The sequence below is a fragment of the Vulpes vulpes genome, chromosome 4, assembly GCF_048418805.1.
Source record: "Vulpes vulpes isolate BD-2025 chromosome 4, VulVul3, whole genome shotgun sequence".
Lineage (NCBI taxonomy): Eukaryota > Metazoa > Chordata > Mammalia > Carnivora > Canidae > Vulpes > Vulpes vulpes.
The window spans coordinates 34429640-34441819 of record NC_132783.1 but is presented as its reverse complement, the minus strand read 5'-3'; positions in this window follow the sequence as shown (position 1 = coordinate 34441819).

Genomic DNA, 12180 nt, shown 5'->3' with positions numbered 1-12180 from the left:
ACTCAAAGAATTGGAGTACGATCCAAAGGTGTCCTTACTCTAATTCCTGCAACTTGTGAATATGTTACGTCCTATGACAAAAAGGACTTTGCAGACATGATTAAAGATACAGACTTTGAAATGGAGAGATTTTCTTGGATGTCTGGTGGGCCAATCTAATCATATAAATCTTTTAAAAGTGGATAAACTTTCCTGGCTGTGGTTATAAAGAGATGTGACAATGGTAGAAGGGGGTAGAGAGATGTGTCACTGCTATCTTTGGAGATGTAAGAAGGAAGCCTTGAGCCAATGAATGCAGGAGGCCTTTGGGAGTATGAAAGGGTCAAAGAAACCAGTTTTTCCCTAAAGCTTCTAAAAGGAACACAGCCCTGCCAACACCTTGATGCCAGCCCTGTGAGATCTGTGTTGAACTTCTGACCTACTGAACCATAAGATAATAAATTCTGTTGTTTTAAGTCACTAAATTTGTAGTAATTTGTTAAAATAGACAACAAATGAAGTGGTATTTTGATTGAATTCATATGAATCTATTTTCCTAGTTCTAAAATAGTTACTTTAATAAAGACACTTATGCAAAAATTACCTTTATATCAGCTTACTGTTTGGCAGAGTAAATTTAAATACATATGGATTTTACAAATTGCCCCATTGCTTAAAAGAAAACAATCAGGTGGGGCAGTTGGAATTTTATAAGTAGTGCTTTTTCCTGCTATTTTTGGGGAGATTTTATAGGAGTCATTATGTGTAGTTAAGAGTGTGTGTGGCTGTGGACATGTATTCCCTCCCTATGGAGATGGAGAATGGCAGAAGGGATGTGGGGGTTGGAAGGTGACTTGGTATTTGTGGTTAGGTTGGTGAAATATTTTGTGGGCTTGTTGATTTCATATATGACTCTTTCAGTCATAATCTCTTGGCAATGTGACAACAGTACTCTTTATCTGGAGTTTTCCAATATTTGACTTGTTAATATTGACATGGGAATAAAGAGATGAAAACAAGAAATTCAGCTAAACAAATTATACAAGACCATAGTTAAAATTGAGTTAGAGGTTAAACAGGTACTTTCATTTTTAAATTCTAGTATTTAACTATGAGGTAACAAAAATTAAATAGTAACTAATTTTTAATAGAAATTATTTTTATGAAGTATTTCTATTTAAGGAATTTTATAAGATTTCAAATGTTTGAAGCAATTCAAATATCTTTATTTCTCCTTCCATTTGGCAAACGTAATAGTTTCTTATTACTTCTACAATAGACTAGCACAAACTCAGTGGCTTAATGCAACACAGATTTATTTTCTTTTCGTTCTGGAAGTCAGAAGTCCAAAATGAGTCTTAGGCGCTAAATAAAGTTGTGGTACTGGCAGGGCTGGAAGTCTCTGGATGAGGATCTGTTGCATTGTCTCTTCCAGCTTGTAGACATCACTCAAACTCCTTCTCCCAGGCATAGCAGGCACATGACTCCAATCTCTTGCTTGTCAATCACATGTCCTTTAATTTGGACTCTTCCTGCATCCCCTTTATAAGGACTTTTGTGATTGCAGTGAACTCATCCAAATGCCTAGTGTAATCTCCTGTGTCAAAATCTTTAACTTAATCATATCTACAAGCCCCTTTTCTGCATTGTAAATTGATATTCAGAACGTCCAAGGATTAGGATATGACGTGTGTGTGTGTGTGTGTGTGTGTGTGTGTGATGTGTAGGTGGATTACTCAGCCTGCCACAATATAAACTGGAAATCACAAATGCTTTGAAACCTTTCAATATTGTCCTTATCTTGGAAGACCAGATTCTCCCTTTACAAAAGAGATTCTCTATAAAAGTCCCTGGTGGTCATTTTAAGCAGGATATTATATGGAATTCATAGAAAAATAGCATTGAAGAATTATCAGAAAGAATTATAATCAGGAAATTATGTAGTTCATAACTTTTTGAATCAATGAAGAAACAGAATAAACTTTGTACATTATTAATCCAAAGTTTCCTGCAAGATTTACAGATAGAACAAGGGCAAAGGAAAAGGACAAAGGAAATCAACATTCATTGAGTGGCTATCAAATGCTGGACACTTCTGTTTTGTAAATCTCTGGGTCAGTCTTATTACTTTTACGTTTACAGCTACAGAAAGTGAGACTAAGAAAATAACTAGTCTAGGATCACACAAATATTTGGGTTAATCTAATCCCCATTCAATATTATCCACTGCCCAACTCCACTGGTTGAAGGTGCTCTATATTGCATTTCTTATGCTTTACCCTGTGTACTGAGACAATGCCATCAGTTTATATAGAATTAAAATTTATAGAGTCTTTATATATTTAGAAAGACCAAAAGCATGGTGTTAAATGAAGCAAGAGAATGTTTTGATTTATTGGATAGATAGTAAAAATCTATCATAATTTGTGTATATAATTCATTGTCGTTTGTTGATATATGTAATAGAAACCATTTTTTACAAATCAAAATATAGACTATGGCTTCAAAAAAAGAGTTCTAACTCAAACCTATTATTTAACTTATACTTATTTGAAAAATTATTCCAAATAATTTTTAAGTTAAAACATTTAAAACTTGCTTCCTCATTGGTAAATATAATTTAATTCAATTGACAGAACAACAAAAGAAAGTATTAGAAATATTTAGGCATTATATAGGACTGTGAGCTAAGAGTTGGGTACTATTATGCAATGGTACACAAAACATATAGACAGACACTTCTCCTCAATGTATAGAAACACATATGGATATATATGGATATATGTGTAAATATATATATTTAACTTTATGCTTCTATTTTATCTTGCAGCTTCACATTTAGCTTTGTGTTTTACTTCTTAACATAATAACTATGTAATGTTTTGTTATTTCATTGCCAATAATGTATTTTCATAGTGTTAAGAAAACTTACCAAGTCTACCATGTTATATGTTACTCAAATCATGGCCGTAGAAAATGTTCATTTATTAATACATCTGAAACTTCTCTGCTCAGTAATAGCAAGTGATACTACCATATTTTGTAATATTTCTAGACAGGGCATAATATTTTTTCAATATATTGCTGGCACTAGAAATTTCTACCATCAACTTTTAAAATGTATAATTTTATGAAACTTATATTTGTTTATTGGAACTCAGAATGAGTTTCAACAACTTAATAAACTTAATATGTAATTACATCTTTACTGATAGATTTATAAATAATGTATATTCCAATATAGTTCTTTAAGAAGAAATTATATTCTTTTAGTTGTAATCTTTTAAAAGACTTTAAGATATGTTATCTGATATTCATTTCAGCTTACAAATAAAATGTTCTGATCTTCCCAATAAAAACCACCCACAAATACTACAAGATGTTTTATATCCTGTGTGAAAAAAATATAATGCAATATCTCTTAATAGTATTTAGAAAAATTGGAAGATTTACTTTTGCATTTTTGAAAGATTTGCATTGTTATATAATTCATGAGTTCTTTTAAAACAGATTGTATTAAAAATAATTTTCAAAATTAAAAAAAGCCTAACCAAGATCTTTTAATGTTCTTCATATTCCATTCATCCATTATATGTTTGGAAAATAGAATTATTTATGTTTGTGTGTGTATTTGTGTGCACACACAAATCCCTATGTATATATACATACAGCCATTCAGATACATATCTGTGATGTTAAATTTTATGTGTCACCTTGACTGAGACATGGAGTGTCCAGAATAAACTTGATATCTGAGTGTGTCTTTAAGGGTATTTCTAGATGAGATTAGTATTTGAAGTGGTAGAGTGAGTAAAGCAAATTGCTTTCCCTAATGTGGGTGAGCATCATCCAATCCATTGAGGGTCTGAATAGAATAAATAGGCAGAGGAAGGGGAAATTTGCTTTCTGTGCCTGACAGTTGAGCTGAAACATCTGTTTTTTCCTGAACTTTCAGGTTGAGACTCATACCATTGGCCCTTGTGTTCTCAAGACTACACCTCTATCTTTCCTGCTTGCAGGTAACATGTCATGGGACTTCTCAGCCTCTATGATAGCATAAGCCTATTCTTTATAAATTATGTATAATTTATATTTCTATCTATGAAATAGAAATACACATAGTCTGGAGCAACCTTTATAGAATTTTAGAATTCCTTTATGGGACATGATGAGATATGAATGATCTGAATCTGGATTTGTATTCAGTATAGACATCTTATTTTTTAGTGGAGTCTACTACCATATTTTTGAGAATCCATTGTACCATTAAGAAAAGGAGAGCAATATATGTCATGTTATATGACTGAGAAAAGGGAAAGATTGAGGTGAAAATAATAAGTGGAGCAAGTAGAGAATACAAAGGAAAAGATGGATTGCCTTTCTGTACAATGCAGAGGCAGGAAATTGATGAGTTTGATCTGGTCCTAAATTGGATTCAGGATTTGAAATTGTCAAAGAGAAAGTTCTGTAAGCAGAATTGTTTCAATAAGCACTTGTGACCATGACTTGACATCCTATGAGCTAGATAACATATGCTTAAACTATTTTTTAAACAGTCATGGAAGAAAAAAACTAATGGTTTGGCTGTTAATCACCATTAAATTTCAGTAGTCCCTGAAATACATTGATAACCTAGTAAATTGGTATACTGGTTGAGAGTCCTCAGCCTTCCTACCTAGGAACATTAACTCAGTACAGTAGGTGGGATTATAAATAAATATCCAATTTCTTTTACTATTATCTTACAAAATGAAGTTAAAACTTCCTTAGGGACTTAGAAACACCTCCTCAAATATAGTGTCATTGGAGCTTTTTTTTTTTTTTTTTTTTTTTTTTTAGCGGTTTTATTTTTATTTATTAGAGCGCGCATGAGTGGGAGTGAGGAGGGGCAAAGGGAGAGGGAGAAGCAGATTTCCTGCTGAGCAAGGCCCCCTTGAAATGATGACCTGAGCCTAAGGCAGACTCTTAACCAACTGAGCCCCCCAGACACCCCTCAGTGGAGCTTTTTAGGTACAGGTAAAGGTCTATTTAAACTACCTATTTTGTTAACTAGCCTCTTAATCTCTTTTCTGGATTAACCAGGGCTTTCCCCACCCTTGTCAAGAACAGTGGCTGCACACATTCTACTCCCATGGAGTGAGTTTACATCCTCAAATGTGTTTTTGTTCACCAAACGTCTTTATGCTGATGGTTATTCTAATACCATTATTTAATTAGCATGAAATAAACCAATAAAATTTGAATAAATACATTTGCTTCTATAAGAGTTAAGTTGAATTATACCTGATAAATAGGAATAATTGAACATATATGCTTATCTATACTCTTTCCTACAATCCCATGATGCCAAAGGACTGAAAGCTATAAGTCCAAAATGATAAAGTAAATGTGAAAGGAGACAATAACGAATAAGAAAGAAGATAGACGGACACGTGGTGACTAACTTACAATGTCAGAGAGAGGTAAAATTCAAGCCATTACACAAGGAAGCTAATAAGAAGGCAATTTTTAGCACAACATCATGCAGAAGTTCAAAATTTTAGATACCAGATAATTCTGGGAGCAAGGGTGAGGAGATGGAGTTGAGAACAGGATTGGTTGAAAGTCTGTGCAAGGAGGGTTACAACTGTGGATCCTTTTCTTTATCCATGATGCAGCCAGGCAGCTACCTTCTCCCTTGGCAAGCGGAAGATTGGAGGTGTGCAAAACAGAGATATTGAACCAGATCTGTTCTTACTTAGGAATGACAGACACACTGCTATGGGCAAGCTGAAGGGAGTATTTAACTGTACCCACGGTATGGTGATACCCCAGCCCCCTTCCCACTCCTGGGCTTACAGACTGTTTATGCCATCCAGAAAGGAGGCTGAATATAACTTTCTGTAGAAACTGAGCCTTAAAAGAAATGACATACATGTTAAGACATTCAGGATGCTACTGGAAAATGTCCTGATGTTCACTTGGTCCTCCTACAATGATATGCGCTATCTCACAAGCCCTGTTCATATTCACAAACCTGTCACGTGTGTGTGTGTGTGTGTGTGTGTGTGTGTGTGTTTCTTAAGGAACTGTTAGGCAAGAATTAGTCCAATATGAGATCTTTTGGGTTAATCCTAATTTTATCTTTTTTTGAAAGATTTTATTTATTTATTATGAGAGACACACGGAGAGAGAGAGGCAGAGACACAGGTGGAGGGAGAAGCAGGCTCCATGCAGGGAGCCCGATGTGGGACTCGATCCTGGGTCTCCAGGATCACACCCTGAGCCAGAAGGTAGACGCTCAACTGCTGAGCCGCCCAAGCATCCCTAATTTTCTACACCATTCTTATAATTTTCTAACTCACTCCTGGTCTTTCTGAAGTTTTTTCTTTAAGATTTCCTCAAATCTATTTCTATACCAATAGTTACTTTTACTTTTGCAATTAAATAATTTGTATGGTTCCCTGAAAGTTATTTTTTGTACAGTGTTCTATTCTAGTTTTACAGACTTTATATCTTTTCACATCCCTCGGAATTTACTGATTACAAGGAGGCGATGAATTTTATTGTCTCTCAACCAACAAAACAAAAACAAAAACACAGAAATCATGTCCATAGAAGCACACACAGACATTCACATGCACTCCAAGCAAGTTAAAAGCTCTGGACAGACAATATTAATATGAATCACATTTAAAAATTACCATGGAATTAGATATTAAGAAGCCTACTAAAAAGTATTGGGGGGAGGATTAAAAGACCTAATTAAGTTTTATATTCGGGTTGCTTTGTAAGTGCATTTATGTTTATGACACTTCAAAGAATCAAATCTAGAAATTTTAATATATGCATCATGGATGTGATTGATGTTGGAAAAACTATAAAACTTGAATCAAGGGACTTAAAAAATGAAGTCGGGCTGACAAAAGCAAAAAGAACATGTGACATAAAGCCTTATGTTAAAAGAATGTGTTTAATATTTGTCTATTTCTTTTTTATTTTATAATTATTTTCTCCTGTTGCAGCATTTTTTTGTGATTAACAGACCCATACTCAGTCTCCTCAGAGCTGGATAAGAGGGTGTCTGAAGTAATCATAAAGAGCTAGGAGTCTCCTTAGGGAGAAACAAAATAATAGCCTTTCCCTTATAAGTTTTGGAAGGCAATTTTCCTGCTTTCCATCCACATTTCACTGTAGATTAGAAAACTATTGCCAACTGTAAGCTCCTTCATATTTTAGCCTGAGGGGTAGGAGAAACTTGCCTTTCCTTCTCCTGGAGGAAGGGATGGTCTTCCTCCAAACAGATCAGTCTGGCAGTGCATTTAGTAGTTCTCGAGCTTGGCTTCATGTGACAACAAAGATGCTGAATCCTTCCAAATGCTGCTCCACTGCATGTACAAAGGCTGAGAACAGCTAAACACTTAGCCACTTTGTTCCCTACAGCAGCCTCTCCCTCTTCTTCATTGTTTTTTTTTTTTTTAATTTTATTTATCTGTTCATGAGAGATGCAGAATGAGAGGTAGAGACACAGGCAGAAGGAGCAGCAGTCTCCCTGCAGGAAGCCTAATGTAGAACTCCATCCCAGGACCCTGGGATCATGACCTGAGCCAAAGCAGATGCTCAACCACTGAGCCACCCAGGCGTCCCAGCCTGTCCCTCTTCTTGACATGGATTTCTTACAGGGCACATTTGTTTCCCTGTCTAAATCCAAAATTCTTCAAAAACAAGTACAATGTGGTATACCATTTTTCTTTCTTTCTTTCTTTCTTTCTTTCTTTCTTTCTTTCTTTCTTTCTTTCTTTCTTTCTTCTTTCTTTCTTCTTTCTTTCTTTCTTTCTTTCTTTCTTTCTTTCTTTCTTTCTTTCTTTCTCTTTCTTTCTTTCTCTTTCTTTCTTTCTTTCTTTCTTTCTTCTTTCTTTCTTTCTTTCTTTTTTTCTTTCTCTTCTTTCTTCTTCTTTCTTTCTTCCATTTTTTTCCTTTTTTTTTTTTTTTTACTACTGTCTTAGCAAAAACAGTGCTACAAACTTACTAGCTGCTTAATAAATTTGGGCAAAAGAAGAGGTTGCTAATAACTTTACCTTGAAATTGAAAACATGATCTTGTTTTTCCAGATACTCAGAATTATCCCTCTCTTTGCAAAGTTTTGCTCTTGTTAGACTTGCTGAAATCTTCTGTCCTAAAATTAAAGTTTTATAGTTTTTTTTAAAGTGTGATTCAGAGATAGTTTAGGAACTGAAATTACATTTGAATAAAGAACAAAAAAAAAAAAAAAGCTCAAGACTGTTGCTATACATCTAGGTGCAGAGAATAGTTGGTTTCTCCTTAAGTCATGATGTCCTGCTCTTTACAACTATGTAGAGCAGCAGGACTTGATAACAGAATGTTTCTAGTTCTTCTCTTGTGCTCTTTTATGATGTTACTGTAATTCATTTAACTTAAGTAAATGCTATAATCACCAAATACATTGCTTTTATTTTACTTCAAATTGTTATCTTTTAAATCATTTAGTAACAAAAATATTTTATTTTACCTTCATTTATTCCTTCCCTAATGCTTTTCCTTGTTTTATGTAGACCATCTATGATCTATCATACTGTTTTTATACTTGAGGAACTCTTTAACATTTCATTCAGGGCTGGTCTAGTGGCAATGAATTCCCCCATTTTTTGTTTGTGTGAGAAATTATTTCTTCCTCACTTTTGAAGAGTAATTTCCTTGGATATAGAATTATGGGTTGGTGGGTTTTATCTGTCAATTTTTTTTTAATATTTCAATTCATTCGCCTCTTGATTGTGTAGTTTCTAAGAACTCTTCTGTAAACTTTATCCTTGTTTCTTCCTATGTATGATGATTACGCTGCACATAGCTTTGTTCCAGATGCATTTTTCTTTGGCTTTAGTTTTCTGCACTTTTGATATAATATGCCAACGTGTAGATTTTTTTTTATTTTTTTGTTTGGTATTCTTGGGATCCCCAGGTCTATGCTTTGGTGTCTGCTATTCATTTTGGAAAATTTTTAGCCATTTAAAATTTTTTTCTAAAAAATAAATAAATAAATAAATAAAATAAAATTTTTTTCTGCTTTGGTCTCTCTTAATTCTCTTTCTAATATTTTAAGTACATATATCCTGTCTTTACAATTGTCACAACTGGATATTCTGGGTCCCCCACTCCCGCCATTTTTTCTTTTTCTTTTTTTCTCCTCATTTTCAGTTTGGGGAGTAATTATTGGCCTATATTGACATTCACCTCAATTTTGCCCAGTCTCCTGATAAGTCTATCACAGGCACTCTTCATTTCTCTTTAGTACTTTTGATTTCTATCATTTCCTTTTGCACACATGTGAGACTAAGAGATTGCTAAAAACAATTCTATGCCAACAAATAGGAAAACCTAGAAGAAATGAATAAATGCCTAGAAATACAATCTTCTAAGACTGAACCAGAATGAAATAGAAAGTCTGAAATTCATGACATACAATTTATTTTAAAGTGTACAACCCACTGGCATTTAGAGTACTTACAACTACCAACTCTCTCTAGTTTCAAACTTTTCTATCACCCCAGAAAAACACCCCATATCAATTAAGCAGTCACTCCCCATTTCCCATTGCCCTCATTCCCTGATAGCCATTAATCTGCCTTCTTTCTGTATGGATTTGCCTATTCTGGATATATCCTATCAAAAGTACAATAGAATATATGACCTTTGCCATATATTTATCTGTGTGGTTCATCCAAGTTGTCTCATTTGTCAGTTCTTACTCATTTTTATGACTGAATGATATTTTTTATGTATGTATCACAATTTGTCTATCCATTCATCTGTTGATGGATATTTAGGGATTTTCCATCTTTGGGCTATTACAAATAGTGCTGCTGTAAACATTCATGTACAAGTTTCTGTGTGGATACTTGTTTTCATTTCTTTTGGGTTTATATCTAGTAGTGAAATGGCTAGGTTGTATAGTAATTCTATGTTTAACATTTTGAGGAAATGCTCAACTGTTTCTACAGTGTCTGCATCATTTTCCATTCTTACCAGCAGTGCATGAGGGTTCTTATTTCTCCACATTCTTGCCAACATTTATTATTTTCCTTTCTTTTGTAGTGTTTTTATTTGTTTGTTTGTTTTTGATTAAGGCCATCCTTATGGATGTGAATCTCACTGTGTTTTTCATTGTGTATCTCATTGTGGTTTTAAATTGCATTTCCTTAATGACCAATGATGTTGAGCATCTCTTCATGTGCTTGACAGCCATTTGTATATCTTCTTTGGAAAAATGTCTGTTTGAGCCCTTTGCCCATTTTTAAATTAGGTCGTTGCCCTTTTTGTTGTTGAGTTTATATATTCTTGATATTAAGCTCTTAACAGGCATATGATTTGAAAATATTTTTCCCATCTGTAGGATGCCTTTAGACATTGTTGATAAAGACCCTTGATGAACAAAAGTTTTTAATTTTAAGGAAGTTCAATTTGTCTATTTTTTCTTTTATTGTTTGAACTTTTGGTGTCAAATCTAAGAAGCCATGACAAATCCTGAGTCACGAAGATTCTTTTTTATAGTTTCCATGTCCTACTTATATTACCCATCTGTCCTTGCCTGTTGTCTAGTTTTTAACATGCCAGTTACAGTTATTTCACTTTAAATATTTTATTTATTTATTTGAGAGAAAGAGTGAGGGACAGAGACAGAGTACAAGTAGGGGGAGAGTCAGAGGCACAGGGAGAAGCAGGCTCCCTGCTGAACAGAGAGCATGACCTGGGGCTGGATCCTTGGACCCTGGGATCATGACCTGAGCTGAAGGCAGACGCTTAACAGACTGAGCCACCTAGGCTCCCTAGTTACAGTGATTTTAGATTACCAGCTGAATCCATATTAATGTTATAGCTGAGTCTGGCTCTGACACTTGCTTGATCTCTTCTTTTAATTGCTTTTTGGCATGGTTTGTAGCTTTCAATTGAAAGATTTGTCTTATTGATTAATAAGAACTAAGGTCATAAGGTATTAGTGTGAGGGTTTATGTTGACCTAAGTAGAAGGTGGGCTGTATTTAATGTTTACTATGTTTAACATTTATGTGCCAGAAGCTTCAAATCCCTCCAGTGTCCTTATTGGTGTCTTCCCTATTGTCTTTGAGTTTCCCTGAGAACTCCTCCATAGGCGGACTACAAACCTCTCACCTTTTTCAGTAATAATTCATTGATACTACACTGGATTCCTCTTGGTGGTGGTAAAGTGTGGTGGAAGGGAAGCATTCTAGTCTTATTATTTCATCTCAGTCTTTTAGTGGACCAATATCTCTAAGTTATGGCATTCACAAGTCTGTCTTTCTTAAAATTTTATTTATTTATTTGAGAGAGAGCTAGAGTGCACAAACAGGGGGAGCTTCAGAGAGAGAGGGAGAAGCAGACTCCTCACTAAGTAGGGAGCTCTATGCGGGGCTCGATCCTAGGACCCTGGGATCATGACCCGAGCTGAAGGTAGATGCTTAACCGACTGAGCAACCCAGGTGCCCCCACAAGTATTTCTTTATTTCCCACTTCCCACCTCTAGGTCAGACAAGAAGACTAAAGGGAGCTGGAGCAAGGAGCAATGCCCTTCCTTACATGGGATTAGACTCTGGTAAAGTCTTTAGCCCTAGAGTAGGCTTCTCTTAAAGAGCACAGATGTAGTGATATGATTATATGATTTTTCTTTAGCTTGTTGATGTGATAGATTATATCAATTTTCAATTTTTGAGTGTTGAACTAGCCTTGCATACTGGCAGAAATCTCACTTTGATCATAGTGTATAGCTCTTTGTATACATCATTAGTAGATTTGCTAATATTTTGTTGAGGATTTTTGGATATATGCTCAAGAGTTACATTGGTCTGTATTTTCTTTGCTTGTGATATCTTTTTCTGGGTTTGGTATTTGGGTAATACTGGGCTCAGAGAAGGATTTAGGAAATATTCCCTCTGCTTCTATCCTCTGAAAGAGATTGGAGAGAATTGGTATAAATCTTCCTTAAATGCTTGGGAGAATCCACCAGTGAACTCAGCTCTTGTGCTGTCTGTCTCGAAATGTTATTTGGTTCTTATTCTTTTGGGTATTTTCCTTCCCTCAGGTCAGTTAGGCTCTGATAATACTCCAGCAGGTCAGACTCTAGTTAGCTACTTTTACCTAAGGGCAGGTCTGTTAAGAAGAACAGAGTGCTCTGGCATATATCAATATGGTT